The sequence below is a fragment of the Rhyacophila brunnea genome, unplaced genomic scaffold, assembly GCF_057557595.1.
Source record: "Rhyacophila brunnea isolate RB1 unplaced genomic scaffold, BYU_Rbru_1.0 scaffold_102, whole genome shotgun sequence".
Lineage (NCBI taxonomy): Eukaryota > Metazoa > Arthropoda > Insecta > Trichoptera > Rhyacophilidae > Rhyacophila > Rhyacophila brunnea.
Window position 1 is genome coordinate 526,101 of NW_028232755.1, and position 18,775 is coordinate 544,875.

The following is an 18,775-nucleotide window of genomic DNA, read 5'->3' on the forward strand; positions in this document are numbered from 1 at the left end:
AGAAAATCGATGTTATAAAACCATTATAGAACAAAAAATGAAAAGAATGAACCTTGTGTGCCTCGTATATATTTTTCTGAACCGAACTTGTTGTTCCATCTATAAAAATATTCATAAGAAGAAGCAACAATCCAGTAAATGTATTTCTTTTCTTTATGTAAGTTTTGTCTTCGAATATCATGAAGCAAAGAACACCGACCGTAGTCATAATGACTGAAACATACATCGACGATCGGACTTTTCTTTTAAACAGAATAAAATTCATGAAAATGAGAGGAATCAGCTTACACGACTTTCCAATTGCAAGAGTTGTATAATCAAAGTATTTTAGTGCTCTATAAGAAATCTCGGTTGAAATTAGTCCAAGAAAGGATATTTGAATATATTTTGGAAGCGGATTTGGATGCCTTAACCGTAATGGTTTTCTTTTAAAAGTAGATGCTAAATAAATCACAACTGTTCCAACTATATTTTTAACAAAGTTCAGAAATACAAAATATTTAAAACACTTGCCATCATATTCTGTCTTTGTAATTTTTTCTTGGAAAATTCCATAGTTGAGAAAGCACACATATATTCCCAACGCTCTTGTCACAAACCCACGTTCGAATTTAAAAAATGTGTTCATGATGTTTGGGGGTAGAATTTCAACATTAAATCATAGATAGCTATCAGATTAAACGGAGCTGGAAATAATATCAACAATTGCTAGAAATTTAATATTGATAATATTCTTATTAGGAGTATTTACATCATTTAGAACTTTGATCAGTAGATAAAATGATATTTAAAATACACAAATAGATGACATCAATCATCATTTTAATTGGTTGGTATCAAAGACGTGTTTCTTAAAAGTAAATAAAAATATATTCCATATTTCAAGAAATTCGGATCTAGAATGCAATGATCGAGTGTTCTTCATTTGGTTTTAATGATAAATATTTTAGATCAACAAATGTAGTTGTATGTGAAAAAAAAAGATTAAATTGTAGCAAATAATATTAGGCCTAAATTTTTAAAATATTTCAAGTAACATCATTCACAGATTTAATAAGGTTACAGATATGATATTCTTGTTTTTAAAGTAGAAGTATATATTTAGATTAAAATATGTCGACTTTTATTACAATTTTTGGTGATATTTTTTCTGACAGATAGAAAGGAACCGAAAAAATCAAAGATAAAGTATTACATATATGGCTTCTCTTTAATAAAGTCTTGAACTATGTAAATAAATATTTAGATTTTTTTTAATATTGCCGTATGCATTTTCATTTCTTTTCTGCGAGTATACTTTAATGATGCAATTATAAAATTATCTTCAAATATAAATATCCCAAATCTTTGATAGTCACATACAAAATCCAAGATTATTCTTTTTAAATTTATTTGTAGGTTAATTTGAATTTTAGCCATCTAATCTTTTTCAAGAAAAACTATAGAGTGCCCTTCAGAACAGATTTGGCTGAATATTTTCCCATATCTTCATCTTTATAATCTTAATGAATACACCTTCTTCTTTCCAGACTTTTTAGTTCAAGTGTCTTTCTCGATTCTTTTGTTTGTGTACATTCTTCTGCTTCAGTTGGGATTACTGAATCCTTAATTTCAACTTATTGTATTTTTAACCACATCATCCCAAGTTATGAAGGATTAAGAAAAAACTCAAAATATTTATCTAAATTAGAACAAAATATAATATTAAATATTTTAGAATAGTTATCAGAAACTAAATTTATTATTTTTAGTCAATTTTTTTTCAAATTTCGATAGCATTGGTTCTTTCTAACAAAAAAAAATATTTATAAAATTTTTCATTGATTTACACATCAAATTTTGTTTGTTCAAATTCTTATAAAATACTTGTTTTTCTAGTTTCAGATTATATTTTGAATATTAGCGTATAAAAAACATGAAAATATGATACTCCTTGTGACATATATTGTCGCGATAAAACTTATCGATGTTGAAGCACATATGCATAATAAAATGAACGAATTTCGTGTAGAAAATGATAAACCACCTTTAAAAAGACTAAAATCACTCGATAACGCGGCACAAGTTCTCGCAGATAAAATGTGTACTTTAAATAAACTAAGCACAGAAAGACTAGACAATGGCATAGACATTCCGAATCTAAAAGATAGAATTATTAATGCAAACTACGGTCTTTTGGGAAATTATGGTCAAAACATAGGAAAAGGCATTTTTGATGAAATTATATCTGTTGCAAAATCATGGAAAAATAAGGAAAAACATAGGCAAAATGTACTTGCCGATTTTGCACACACTGGTATAGCTTCGTGTATTTCACATACTAACGAAAGATATTGGGTCCAGGTATTTGCTAGTAAAGAGTCCCCATTGATTGGAAAAAGAAACGAACATTTGGTTGGTGGGTGGTTATTTGTAAAACATAGAAAATAATAATTTGCTTATTATAATCTATCAAGAAAAACGCAAGTAAGATTATCTTACAAATTTCTATTCACCATTGTAATATTGAAATAATCCAGAGCTCAAAATTCTAATAAAATAATTTTCCTTATAAATTTACTTTTTAATATATAAAAGCGTAACTATATACGAGAAAATTATATTTCCCTAGAGAGAATTATACAATTGTTTATGTTTGCGTATAGAGATTTAAAAAAGAACTATAAAAATATATTTATTGCAAAAAGTAATAACTATGCATTCGATCAAAATATAACAGGGCCACTTTTCTTTATATTATCATAATAGTGACAATTATATACCAGATAAAAAACAATAGGGAAAACTTTCTTATTATTATCATCAAGATAACACCAATTAAATTTCAAATTATTTTTTAATCTATAATTTTCACCCTTTTTTCGCGCAAAAAAAACATAATATAAAATGACTTCTTCTAGTCACAAATAAATTTATATATAAGTGCATCTAAAAACTTCTTTCAAAAAATTTATTAATGGATCTCGGAATTTAGGCCATCTATTTATTTGTATTACAATTCGATCGAATTTTATTTACATATTTCCAAGTTTTTTTTTGTTTTTAAATTATTTAAGCACAAGTAACAGTATTTTGCTTTTTTTTAAATTTAAAACATTTTTTAAGATAAAAAATAGAATACATTATTATCTAAACTATTTATATTAACACACAAACAAATACCGTTATTTTTATTCGTTTTAACATACTTATAAAAATAAATATATTCTCTGATAATGATATTGGTTTTTGCATATTAATATATAGTCAATCTTACCAACCGCTCTCAATGTTTCACGACCACTTAGGTTTATAAATTATCATATATAATTATAAATGAGAGGTCAAAATTAGCGATTATTTAATGCATGTATAAAAAAATATAAAAATAAAGTTGTAATATATATTTATAGATTCAATATTTGCGTTTCAGCGCAGAATGTTCTTCACTATTAGTCGATAAAAACATTGATGATTTATTAAGCCTAAATCCCTTCCTGAAAAACCCATAATTGGTTAAATAAATTATAAACATCACATTTCATGAATTTAGAATTCTAAAATAAATGCTCATTAAAAATTTTTTAATATGTAATTCGAGAGATAGTTGTGGTGGGCGATCCGTGCCCCTGAAATTGCAACAACGGGATCTGAACATACATGTATTAACCCAAATAACAAAACATATCTTCAAAAAAATATTTTAATATGTTTAATTTTTAAACCAATTTTTTTGTGATGATTATGAAAGTTCTTAAGCTTATTTAGCATTGGGTTGAATTGGTTTTCGGCCCCTAAAATTCAGTTTAATAACACTTTAATTATATATCTTATACTTTTAGGACTTATTATTTCAAGTGTTTGCCTCAATTCTATTGTTTTAAGTGTTCTTCAGATTCTGTGGTTTTATTATTTACCCCTTAAACTCGACTTATGGTATTTTTTGTGCAGACCATCATATGTTATGGCGTATGGTAATATTCAAATCCAAAAATATTAGATTATAATTTAAAATTCAAATTAAAACTGGAAAATTCTTAGACGAATATAGTTCTTATAAATAAAATGTGCTGAAAAATAAAAAAATTCCAATTAATATAAGCCAAAATTTACTAAACAGTGTAATAATCTAAAAACAGTACCATAAATCAATACCAAAAGGTGATAATAAAACTTATAAAAATGAATCAGTCCTAGTGGAAATCAATAAGAATTTTCGATAATAATTCTACATAATTATAATATATATAAAATACGGATATATCATAATATCAAAATACAAAATAGAAGTTAATGTTGTTTAAAACACTTATAATATTAACAAGCGTTATTTTACTTAAGCAAAATTACTAATTAGAAAAAAAAGATAATCCAGATCAAAATAAATTTCTTTTGAAGACAAATGTATAAATTTAAATTTGCTAGAAACTAAACGCATCTTTTTTTTAGAACAATGAAATTTTTATGTTTATTTTTTTGTCAATTTTAAAAATATCTGTAATATATAAACATTAAAATTCCATAGTCTTCTTCTGCATTCATTGGCCTATAAATTATTGATAGAATTTTTAAGATATAAAGAAAGTTGAATAATTAGGGAATTGGTCAATAATATAAAAAAACCTTTAACAATACTTAATCCTTTTAGTTTTTTTGAGCTAAACATATCGAAAATAGTTGGCCACAAATTAATACTGTTTCGGAAGATCATACAAAATAGTGGTTTAGCACACTCATTTGAATAAAATGTGGAAGTTATACCTTTAATGATTCTTTATTATTAACGAATTCTTCTCATACAATAACTTTAATAGAATTAAATATTAATATTTAGCTTTTGAACCACTGAATTATAGTCCATACTGTCAAAATAAGTCTGTATAACTGAATTTTCTCTTACTGTTAAAATTTTAGAAAAAATACAATAATTTACATGATTATTTATTCATTGTATGCAAAATATTTTTTTTTAATATCAACATTTCCAGCGTCACCGACCATATAAAACTAAAAATTTCAAAGAATAGATGTAAATGAGATTTTAAGTTGCTGAATGGTTAGCTAAATTGGATGGCTAATGGGACTCTAGTATGTCGATAAATTAATTACCCTTTTAAAAAATAGATGAAAAGACGCGAACCACTAAATACTTAAACTACGTAAATTTTATAGTGATGGAGTAGAGGTCAAAAAAAGAAAAAGTTCTGTCAAATTTGTTTAGAAAATCTTCGAACACATCTCTATAAGAAAAAATTAAGATAGAGGTGGATGTGATGATGAAAAGTGGTGCTAATATTAAAATCAAAAGCTTTAAATGGGTCAAATAAAAAAATCCACGAAAAATTAGATTTATTTAAGACTATTTTATCCGATGTAACAAATAAAAGAATAATAAAAGATTTGGGCAGTTCGGAAAACAATTTGTGGTGTGAAAATAAATATCCGAAGAGAAGTAAGAAGAATTTTCTGGACCAAAAAAAATATAATGGTGATCTAAATATGATTTTAGAAGCCGATGAAATTAAATTTATGCTTCTTAAATGTGATCATGGGCACAGAGTAGATGGCGTGTAAGTTTCAGGTATGGTGGATATAAATGAAAGAAGAAAACGATAATTTTTACAGTTAGAAATCGAAATAAGGAAATTTTAAATTTATCTTCTAAACCATCATATTCAGGTATTAACAATATACACGGATACGTGGAGAGGCTATACCGATTTCTTTACATCTGGTTTCAATTATGAAACAGTGAATCATAGTGTTAATTTTGTGATTCATGTAAAATGAGTACACACTAAGACTATTGAAAGCAATTGATGCTGTTTAAAATCATTGAAGCCAAAAAGAAAACGAGCACGCAAAACTATTGGATTCTATTTAATTTTGACGATGATTTCTAAAAATATTGAAAAGTTAAACTATATGATTTTTTATTAAAAATCCAAATTTAAATAAATTTCATTTAAAATGTTTTTTTTTGTTTTTTATCTGTATTGCCCGTTCAAGAACTTGGTCACAAATAAAGAATAAGAGTTTAATTTAACGACTGGGTCTTAATACGTTACAGCTGATTACCCACGATCAAATTGTATTTTTATTATACAACGGATGATTTTTTTGATTTTAAATATTATTGTGTCCGAATTTTTTTTTTGAAGAAGGCAAAAAGATGTTTTAATAAATTTATAGTCTGTTTATACGCTTATAAATGAAAAGTCTTAAATGTATGATAAAAATCATTAATTGCTCTATAAGATCATTTATTTTTTATTCGTGATTCTTTTTGCACTGTAACTTTTACGGAATCCTAGGTGGTCCTGTCTATGTTTTAAAGATAAGCTTCAATTTGTTGGCTAATTCATTGCCTGTATCCGCATATGATGTAAAGACCTTTAAAACCCGAAAATACACAGATCATGATAAAATATAAGCATCTATGTTTTTATACGCCTTTATTGAATTAAATCGATGATAAATCTCACAGTTCAACTCCATTCAGAAGTGTGAACAGACTTTGTTTTCGACTTATAAGGCTGTGATTGAGACAAATTTTTAATCAGAAATAAAATTTCTTGTTAAATCCTAAAGACTTATTGAAAAAAATTTCTAGTGTTCTTAAAATCAATATAACATAATGATTACTTCTTATCGAATAATAATAGTCTGTGTATTATGTAAGGCACTAATATGGTGATCTTTATCGTTTTTATGTATGAAAAACACATCCGAAAAAATAAAGAACGTTACATATTTATGATCATTTTCTTTGGATATCTTTTAAGAATGCCATTCTACTTTACTTCAGTCAAAAATAGAAATATATTTTTATTTAGACTTGATCGATGTGACCATAACTTTATTTTGGGGAATTTATTGTTAATATGTTGGTAATTTATGCTTGTAAATTACTTCCAAGACATGTTAGATTGGTTATCGTAATGTGGTTTTTTTCATGTGTTCTAAACTAGTTATTATCATTAAATTGACTGCTCAAACAAGTAATCAACCCAGTAATCTGAATATTGCACCACATCTTTTATGCCTTTTTCATATTATTACAGTAAAATTTACCCAACAGTAAGAAATTTATTTGGAGTGGTATTCTTCAGCATGAATTTTATCATAAAATTATATTTTTTGGAGGCTTTTACAAATAATGCCTACAAAAAAAATATTACGTTAATTTCAAACTACCATCTAGAAATGTCATGTCAATTGCTTTAAAAAAGTTTGTATCTAAAATATTTTCTTTTTTATATAAAACAAAATTTGTCAACAAAGAACAGACAGAAATTACTTTTAATTAATTTAAAAACAATAAATATAAATCAAACAGAAAATAAACAAATCATAATGCCTCTTCAAATTAAAAATTTTCGATAGGTAAAAATCAAAACGGATAAATTTAATATGTATAAATTTTCAAGAATAAAAATTCGAAATGTTGCTTATATTTTTCATTTATAGTATATTTTCGGCAGAAGAAAATAATTTAATAGAAGCTATTAATACATTACGAAAAGAAAAAGGACATTATGCATTTGAACATGTCCTGAAATTAGATGATTTAGGTGAGATGCTTGCTAAAGACGCATCTAAAGCAGAAAAAAAATCGACGAAAGAAGAAGGAGAAGATAGGCAAAGTGACTTTAATGATAAAATGGATAAATATGTAAAGAAATTGGAGCTTAAACAACTAGACATGAGAGAATATACGCTTCCAACCGCTTCGTATAGTTATGTTGAGGCATTTGATGGCCTAAAAGGTGATGCATCGGATTCAACTCCTATATTGCAGGATGATTTTAAATTCATTGGTGTAGGCACAAAACCAAGTAAGGTCGATAAAAAAAACAAAAGATTTTGGACTGTTATTTTGGCAAACATAGCTGTCGATGATCCAGAAAAAAATGATGATAAATCTAGTGAAAACTCAGAATCAGAATAAAATATTAAGAAATATACACCGACAAACTTATTTAATTTGCTAATTTTCGGATAGTAAACTTTAGATTAGTTATTAAAATAAAAAAAAAAGCTTTTTTTCATCGTAAATATGATCCATGGTATATCGCTAGATTTCTAGCAAATGAAGGATGCATACTAATTTTAAATTGAATTATAAAAAAAATAGGTTATAATTCATAGATATGCAGTTGTTAATTTTTTAAGGAGATTTGAAAGATTAAATTAATTCGAATATATTAAAAATTATGGTCTGTAACAATATTGAGGCAAATATTCAAACAAGAGGCTTGGGAAAACTTTTAAACCAATAGGTCTTGAAAAGAGGGGAAGTATCGAAGAAGAGTGAGAAGAAAAATAGCTCGGAATACAGTTAAAATGTTTTCGCAAGAAATCAATCATGTTATGCTTGAAGAGAAAATCTAAAATAAAAATACCAAAATCAGCCCATAAATAAAGAGATAAAGAAATGTAATAATAGTTAAGGGATATATGGTTGGTAAAATAAACAATATAATCTGGCGTTTGATCTTCATTTTACAGTATTTCAAAAATATATGATACACGGAATTATAATTTCACCTTTATTCAACTTTTTTTACGCTAGTAGGTTCATTGTTTAATTCCATGAAAACTGTATAGTATGAAGTCAAATAAATCTCACTATTAATATTTTAAACATATTAGTTCAATTAGAAAAGTATTTAAAACCCACCCGACAATTCTACTTGATCTTTAAAGCTCAACATTGTTTTATGGTGTTAACCACAACCTTCGATGCCGAGATAAAAATTTCGCCGGCTTTTTTATGAACAAAGACAATTTTGAGGTTTTGAAAATTTAATTTAGTAGTTCGCAAATTCGAAATGTATCATTTAAAACCCATTTATGAATGGTTTTATTTTTTTTTAATTTATTCGAATAAAATAATAGTTTTATTTTTCCAGCATATTCAAAGAAAATAATTTGCAAAAAAAAATTTATAAAAAATTAAAAATTACATATTAGAGCATTTTTAATGTAATTTTTTATAGTTTTTTTTGCATATTTTAGACTCTATATAGGAATAGACACACCGATAAATATTAGCGTTTTGATTGTTTTACTTAAAAGTGTACATCATCTGACAAGCTAATAAATATTATTGTTTTAAAGTGGTTTACCTTATTATGAGATAATGGTATGAAGTGACAAAAGTAATAATTCTAAGAATTTAAATTATTAGATTATTATCATTTACAATCTATTATTATTTTAAATAATATTTACCATATAATAATGTAATTTATGATATTAACACAAGTTGTTTTATATTAAATATTTTTTAGAGTCAATTTAAGATCATAAAAGGTTAAAATACATTTCACTCGACCTTAATATGATAGATTCATTTGTTTTTTTCTCAAGGTGGAAAAATTAAAAAGAAACCCATTTTTTGCAATATATCTATTAAACCGTGTTGCCGCAAAATTTTCAAAAAAAAGAATGACAATTAAAAATTAGTATCGCTTCAAAAAATATTTGTTTGGTATCAACGAGGTCAGTATATAATAAAATTTTTATTGCATCATATCAAATTAAAAAAAAATAAGTTTTTTAGCCAATAATCAATTTTTTGAACCTAAAATTATCTTTAAATGTAGAATAGGGATGAATTAAAATTAAATTGGATAAATTAGAGGTAATTAAAAAATATTTATTGTTTGAAAAGATTAAGAAGAATTATGTGCATATTTATCATGAAATTAATATTCATACATTTATAGATTATCTCCAAATTAATAATAAAATACATAAACTCACTGATTTATATTATATATTTTATCTTATGAGACCTCAGTGATTTTTTAAAAAGATGTCTAATGCATATAAAAGGAATATTGTATATTTCAATTAAAGTTTAAAGGGTGGGGGCAAAAATTTACTGTATTTAAGATGGGTAAGATGAAGCATTAGTTTTCCATAGTTAACTCAGATGCAGTGTTTTTTAAAGGATTATATATGCAAAAATGAAATAGAACTGTAATATCAAATCCTTTTCTTTTTCTACAAATAATAAGCCGGCTATTTTGAAATTATTTATAAATTTTAAATATATACAAAGCCTGCCCCCATATTTAAATTATTATTAAGGATATGGAAAATAAATTACAAAAATTTAAAAAATAGTATTTTCGAGATCTTAAGAGAGCATTTTAAAGGAATATGAATTCAAATTAATAAATTTAAAGCTGAAAAATATTTATATTAAATTAAAATACAAAATAATTTACTTACACTCTATAAATAAAAAAATTTTAAAGATAATTACAAGAAACCCCAATGCGATATTATTTGCATAGGAAAATTAAAAAATGATAATAAATAAATTTCTGAGTGTGAATTAATTTATCAAAATGTTCTAATGCTATAAATTAATATATGGTATAACCATAACTGAACCACGTATTTTTATGAATAAAATGATTTAAATAATAATAAGTACTTATATTTTTTTATGGTTTATCCATGGGCTGCATATACATCATGATTTTATATTTATTTTTCAATAATATTAAATCAGTAATATGTGATCACATGTATACGTACTTTCGGGTATATCTTCTTTCATTGCATCCTATTTTCAAAAATTACCTAAGAAAAAAACACGTTTTATTCAATTAAATAATATAGAAAATTTTTATCCTGTGATACAGCCATTTGGGCTTTATTTTTTAAAAACTATATAAACTAAAAGAGGGGTAAACTAGTTTTAGACATAACATGGAGTAAACATCAAGAGATAAAAAAAATATGGATTCATATTACCCATTTTCACGCAATAGATTATAATAAAAAACATATATATAAATAAAAATTTCGATAACGAGATTTAGAAAAATAGATCAGGATTAATACACCCCCCTTAGATTGCACCGTTCAAAGAAATATTATCTTAGAGTTCCATGGAGTTTACTTCAACGAAATTTAAATTTATTAAAATGTATATGAATGTTGGGTGTGTTATATTTAAATTACTGTGCCGAATTCCAATCGCATATATACATATGTTTTGTCCTACAAAATAGTACAATTATTAAATATTCACGGAATTTTATTTTTATTTTTGAACTATTTTAAGGTGGTAAAAATCAAATTAATTCATATAAAATAGATATTGTAATTCATTTTCTGGGTAGACCATCGACTAATATTCCAATTTTTATGGTTTAGGGTTAACTTAATTTTATTTATGGGTTAATTTGGTTATTGTAATTTTCTATTTTCTATTCGAGCATAAAGTGATTGATTTACCGTGAACATACCATATTCAAACTATTGGAATATACTCTCCCCTTACATCTTCCTTGATATCTCTCCTCTTTTCCAAACCTATTGGCTCTAATGTTTGCCTCAATCCTATAGTTTAAATGCATGCCTCGATTCGGTTGGTGACCTCATGTTCTTTCTGGTATTTTTTATCATATTGTGTTACCAGTCCATCACATGTTATGCCATATGGTACAATGTTGTCAAAATATGTTAAAAAATATATTTCAATATAATTAATGTTCACCTACCTTTGCAGGTAAATTATTTAATTTTTAAAAAATTCTATCATCATTCGGAAAAAGAGGCATGTAATGAATGCCAAAATTATTTGATTTGAATTTTATAATCGAATATTATGGCATCTAGACGTTTTATAATAAATCAATAGCTTAATCCACATAAGTATATATTAACAATCTAGTCTAAGTCAAAATTGGTAATATATAATCATTTACAGGAATAGTTCATTAATTTCAATATTATTGTTCGTATCACAAATGAAAATCAAGAAGACAAAGACTTTATTTTGTGATACAAAAAATCAGATATATATTTTATGGAGGTTTTTGATGCTTATTTGTAAAATGTGTTTGATTCTGTATTGTTGATGCTAATTTATAGATTTTATTATGGTTAATCTTCTTTCGTCTATGATATTTAAAAATAAAATTTCCAACTGTTCTGGTTTCTTAGAGTGTTAAATAATTTAATGTATATTCTATAATATTTTATATTTGCCAGATAGCCGACTTTAAATTTATTTTATTATGTCATTATAACCATTGAAATATTGAAAGAGTATTTTGGCTTTTTTCAGCCCCTATGGCTCAGTTCGGTTAGAGCGTGGTACTTATAATCTGAGCTCCAGTTATACTCAAGTAAGATATGCTAAGGTCGTGGGTTCAACTCCCACTAGGGGCATTATTTTAAAATAAATAAATTATTTCGTTTAATCACGGAAAAACTTGAAATAAAAAGAATTGTACCAAACTTTGATATTTCTTTTAATATTTTAGAAAAAAAGATAAAATAATCGTTCCGTCAAATATGAGTTCTGTAAAATTTTTTCTTCTGATATGGTTGAACCGTTTCTGTAATCCTGGAAAAGAATTTTTTTGTGGAGCATTGATGTGAATGAATATTGTATCTAAAAATACATATAAAAAATTTATCGGCTCTACAAATCTTAATTTTATCATTAAAATTGCAATTTTGTGATTGAAATTCCAATCGAATTTACTTTATTTATTTATGTTTTACTTCCATTACTTTTTAGGAAGTTCGCTTTATATACATAGGAACTATTGCTTAACTGCTGCGTCTCTCTGTGGGACTCCTCCAGCACTTCTTTTCACCCGTAATCACCATGGATTGGGTCCTTTCTCATAGACGGTATTCATTTTGAGGAGGGAATGAGATTCTGTCTACTGTTCATCGCTACAAGTTACAAGCTACAACCACACTCTACACTTACCTATATCCTCGCTGAACGGTGTGGGATTTTTTTCAATACTGGAGGCACAGTTCAACGGCTTACACGGCAACCTCCTATTTCTCATGGCTTGTCAATGCTTTAAGGTTTATCTTTTATTGTTAACTGGCCACCCCCTTGGGTATTTTTATTTAGAGTAAATTCGTTTCGGAAATTAGTGGGGTGGGTGGAAATGGAACCCGCGACCCTTTGACTAGGGATCAGACTTGTAAACCACTTAACCATACCACCCTTGTGATTGAAACATTTGATTTTTATTTAAGGGCTATATTTATAGTCGTAATTTTAGTTTTTGTTCTCAGGCACAGCTTGCTTGATTCTCTGTACACACAGCGTATTTATACTTTCGGCTATCTTCTCCTCTCCAAAGTCTTCTTCAATACCCCTCCTTCTTTCGAGACCTATTAATTCAAGGGTTTTTCTCAATCCCAATGTTTGAATATATGCCTCAACCTGGTTGGTGACATCTAGTTCCTTCAGGTACCTTCTATGACTTGTGATTGAAAAATTAATATTTAATATTAATTAATACGATGGTATAAAATATAGTGTTTTGGGCCAATACATTTTTTTACTTAAAAAAGAAATTCAAAAATCTCTAAATTTAATAAAATAATTATAACGTAACTTGAAGCCAGTAATAATTTTACAGCAGAACTCATTTGAATTCATGACTCTTAATAAATATTTTTATATTATTTCCATTGAGAGCCACAATATAAATATAGTTGAATTTATATAAAAGCCAAATCTTTTTAATGAATTGTAAATGATATGCTGAAAATATATATTAGAGAATAAAAAGTGTATTGTGCAAATAAGGCATCGCTTAATTATTAAATCGAGTGCAAGAATGTATTTTTCAAAAGTACAAATAAATTAAACCATGGCATTCACAAAATTCGGTATTTTATTCCATATTAAAATAGTTGAAATGCAAAATATGTTTTAGACTTACAAATAAAATATTTTAATAATATTAATTTTTTTTAATTTAGCATGTCCTACAATCATACACCAATATTTTCATGTCATTACCTTGTTCGCAATTTTACTAAAAAAGCAGTAAACTAGTCTATTAAAATATATATGTAACTAGATAAGCTGTACAAGCATATAAATTTCCATGATATGTTTTATGGCTTTAAAACTGCCATAAATTTGTTTTAGTATAAATATTGGTCCTTTATAGAATAATTAGATAAATAACGCATATTAGATCGCCTAAAAAAAGGCCTTTGCTCATAATAAAGATGCGTAAAAAACATATTCACAATTTTTCATAATTACGTATTGTCTAATCTACCTCGAAACTGCCTTTAATATATAATATTCTTTATAAAACAAGGCTAAGCCGTGATAAGTTTACTAAGCATCTAAATGAAAAAGTTAAAATAAAATAAAAATATATATAAATGTCCGTAAATTCAAAATAATTGAAAATTGGGACTTTTATACGATAAAAATACAAAATAGAGGCACACAATAAATTAGGGATATAAAGATACTATTCCATGAACCTATTATATAAATATACCAAAATTATTAATTTCAAATGCCGGGAATATCCCTCGGATTCGATTATCGCATATACACACATTATAGTTATTAAAAAGTAGAACTGCCCTTTAATAATCTGCATTTGTAAGACTATAAAAAAATAAAACATATTTCACATAAAAATTTTACTGCTTACACAACCATTAATTAAAGATTTTATATATAAATCGATTAAGTTACAACGATTCAACCTATTAAAATGAATTCACTACCCCAAAAAAAAGTCGAATTTTTTAAGTAATTAGAAGAAAAAACGAAAATTTGTCTATTACCTTTTGCTGAAATGTGAAACTGTTACATGCATATAAGTTATGGGGTTTCGAACGCAACCAAGTTTACCAATGACTTTAAAAGCTACAAAAGATAGTTATGATGGCTATAACTATAAGTGTATGAATTGCACCACGAATGGATATAAAATTAGCTTCTATTAGAAAAAATACATGGTTTAGTAATTTTAAATTGTTAAAATATCTGTTCTTCTATATAAAGGCCTCTATTCAGAAAGAACATATGCGAAGGTGTTGGCATGAATCAAAGATTCGCAAGCAGAATAATAAAGGAGATTAAGAAATTAAAAGCAAAACTTCGTAGTTTTGATATAGTGAGAATGATGTAGCCTGGATACATCATTTAAACTGGTAAATAATACTTAACTACGTGGTATAGTCTCATCGAGGAAGGGACCGATAGATCAGACTTGGGTCTTGACTATTGCAGACACAAGTGAATCACTAGAAAAGTATTTGCTACTGTTGTTTCGAATAGAACTAAAGCAACTCTAATAAATGTCATTAAGAGAGTGGTTCTCGAGGATTCAGTAATTTATACGGATGGGTGGAAAGCTATAATGATATTTTATTACTGGTAAACAAACATCTGAGGATTCCATGTAAGTATAATTTTGTTAATCCTAATTCTTTCTTCCATGCTAAAATTATTGAGTTGTACAACAACAAGCCAAATTAGTGCATTAAAAAAAGGCTAAGGTGTAAGAAAGAAGCTTAGAAACACATTAATTAGAAAATTTATGTTTTTTAATCATAATAAAGGTTGGTATATTAAGTTTTACCTGAATAAAAAATTCAAAATCTAAAATTTAACTCTTATGCATATATATGTATTATTTCAACTTTAATGCTATATTCCTATATTTTTTACGAAATATTCATTGTTTTTGTATATTTACTTTATCTAAATTTAATCGACCAGGGCTTTCTTTTGTCACTTTACGTGGTAATTTGCCGATTTATCCAACTTTTTTGTTCTTCTTGATGTATTATATGGGTGAAAATAACCGACCCAAATTTTAAAATTTCATGATTTATTAAGTTTAATCAACAATAAAAATATTAAAATATGTTTAATGGTTTATAGGATTTATCAAAAAGACAAAATTCACAGTATATTATGACACAGTGTTTTGTCTCTGGTTCAAAATGACACATGTAAAAAAGAATAAAGAATCAAAAGATCTTCATTGTAACATGCATTAATGATACAGGTCCAAATTTGATTCCCTAGGACAAAATGCACAAAGATTGCATATTAGTTAAAAAGCACAAGCGAATGTTTAATTTTTATTATGTGTAGGTTATTATCAGATATAATAAGAAAAAGAATAAATTATAGTTCATAATTTTTAGTAAAAAAAAGAAAAATAAATTTATTAAAAGTTATATATTCAAGGCTTTATAATCTTAAATACCATTTGATATTTATATCAAAGAAAATAATAACATAGTGACGAAAAATCAAAATGATTAAATTTACACTGAATTGTCAATTCATAAATATTCCTTGAACAAAAACGAATAACTATTACAAGCGAGGGCTTATAAGTTGGTCCATTAACTGAATATATTTATCAGCCTTTCAATGCATTGTTTCTTTGTTCAGAACGCTTTAATGCTAAATTTTATAAAATAATTAATCTCACGTCAAAAAATAACTAAATAAAAAGTGCGCTATCATAAATACTCTCCAATATATATGTATAACTTCATTCAAAAATTAATTCATGCATCTATTCAAATTGTGTTAAGATTCGGGGTTTTAGTAAAGATTCCATTAAAATTTTATTCATAATGAAAAGTATTTAAAAAAATTGAACAGCAGAATGTTTTACAGCTGTCTTAAATATGATAAATTTAACTTAAATTATTTTTTATAAATTAAGCTCTATATGATCCTCTGTCAGAATTAAATAATCAATAATTTTTGGTATTATTTACACCACGTGAATTTAGAATTTGAACATGAGAAACAATTAATATAAAAAAAAGTTTTATAATTTAATAAAATATAAAACAACACTTAAATATACCTGGGAAATATTCAAACCGCAATTATATAACCCATTCTTGATAGTCGAGAACAAGAGAATTTATCTACAAGAAAAATAGACTCTAAATTTTAAATTTCTATTTGTAATCTTCTATTTTTATTTCATATCGCTTCGAAATATATTTATCGTCGTTTAGATATATTATAAACTTTACCATATTTACATTTTATTTTTGTGCAAGTTTACAATTTCTTTTGATAAATTATAGATAGTAATAGCAAATATTTGAATTTTGTCGAATGATAAGGGCATTATAAAAGATAAATGTTATATATTCATATACTAGCAGACATTATTTTAAATGAATAATCTATAAATAAACACAAAGTCCTCTTTTATTATGATAAATATACACAAGATAGTATATTTAAGCAAAAATATAAACCTTAAATAAAATGTAGGGTATAGTCCAATCTTTTTTTATAATTTTTTTAATTTTTGTAGTTGAACTTAAAAAATATTTTATCCGAATTATTCCTGAATTATAAATTTTAGCAGAATTTTTTTGATGAATCTAAAACAAAAAAATTAAAACATTTCGTTTTTAGAGTTAAGCTGAAATATTGAAGTGAATATATATGAGTGGTAAATATTTATAACCTTTTATTTATGGCACAATTTAGATACAGAACTTTTATATTTTCATTTCAAGCATAGCGTGACGATTTCCCGCCGACATATCACATTCATAACAAGCCTATATGCTCTTTTCTTGCATCCTAATATATGCATTATTTAAAAAACCTATGAGTTCATGATTTTCCTCAATTCTATAGTTTAAATATATGCCTCGATTTTCAATGTGACTTCGAGTTCTTTCAGGTAATTTCAATGATATCATGTACCACTTCTTCCCATTTATGTCATATGGTATAATATTTATATTAATATTGTATATTATTACAATTCAAATGCTGGCAGGCCATGTTTTCTTATTTTACATTTTGACCATGTTTTTATTGTCTATATTATTAAACATATTTTTATAAAGGTGATACATTTTTTTCTTTTTGTCATATACGCATATATATGGCCTGTAATTAGAAATTTGAATTCCCGTCTTAATTCTCGTATATATTTTTATCAAAACACATTCATTTTTCATAATCTCTTGTACTGAGTATCTGCAAATTTTCTTTGTTTAGATAAAACTTTATTTATTTGCTAGCATGAAGTGAAGACATCCGAATATCACATTTTGACACCTCGTTTAATCATGGCTGAGGTCTTTTGGATGTATCCATCTGTTATAAGTTATATATCATAGTGAGCGCAAGTGGTGTACATATTATATGATTTTTTATATGTAATAAATATTTTTTGTATATTAATATACAAATTAGATAAAAAAATCATTTAATAAATTTCTTTTTGCGAATCTATCGTATTTTATGATATTATGTTCGTCCAGGTGATTTAAATGGCAAAATATAGGTTTAAAATGTATAACCAATAAATTAAATTATATTTTTTTCGATCTTGGGTCTGCTTTTTTTTAAGAACTCAATAATCAAATATATTTGCATCATTTATAAATCTCATCTCCCGCGTGTATAAGTGAACCATAAGCATCTGTTACATGAAAGCTGTAATGCACAATACGAATCACTATTGATACTGAGCATTTCATGCATTCAAAAATATAATTAAATATGGATTATGAAACATATTCAAATTTAAAAGTAAACCGTTTAGTTTGTATTAAATTTTTGTAGGCATTTTTTGATAATTTTAAAGGATGTTGATTAAGCAAGAAAAAAATGGCGCTAAGAAAATTATAAAATGTTGTATTTTTATACTTTTTTTGCATTAAAATTAAATTTTCTTTCTAGTGGTTTTTTAAGGCACTATAAAATTCTTTAAATGCAATTTATTATGATTATGTGAAATAAGAATTATAGTTTATTTGGTATAAGATGTGTATTAAAGGAAGATTCACTTTTAAAATCGGACCTCACTAACCAGTTCATCGCTTTAGGATCACATCCTGTTTACTCCCGTAATGCCTTTGTCACATATAAGAGCGTTCAGGAATTCGTTCAAGTTGTTTCAGCACAAAAAAAAAGTACGCTTTTATAACCGAGTGTTATTTTTTACATTATAAAAACATACTAGTT

General features: G+C 25.9%; 1 non-coding gene across 1 annotated transcript; it reads left to right on the plus strand.

Annotated features, from left to right (window-relative positions):
• Window positions 1-12,075: 12,075 nt before the first annotated feature.
• TRNAI-UAU (transfer RNA isoleucine (anticodon UAU)) lies at window positions 12,076-12,180 on the plus strand. The gene is made up of 2 exons: window positions 12,076-12,114; window positions 12,145-12,180. It is a non-coding gene; the product is annotated as a tRNA-Ile (tRNA).
• The last annotated feature ends 6,595 nt before the right edge of the window (window positions 12,181-18,775 follow it).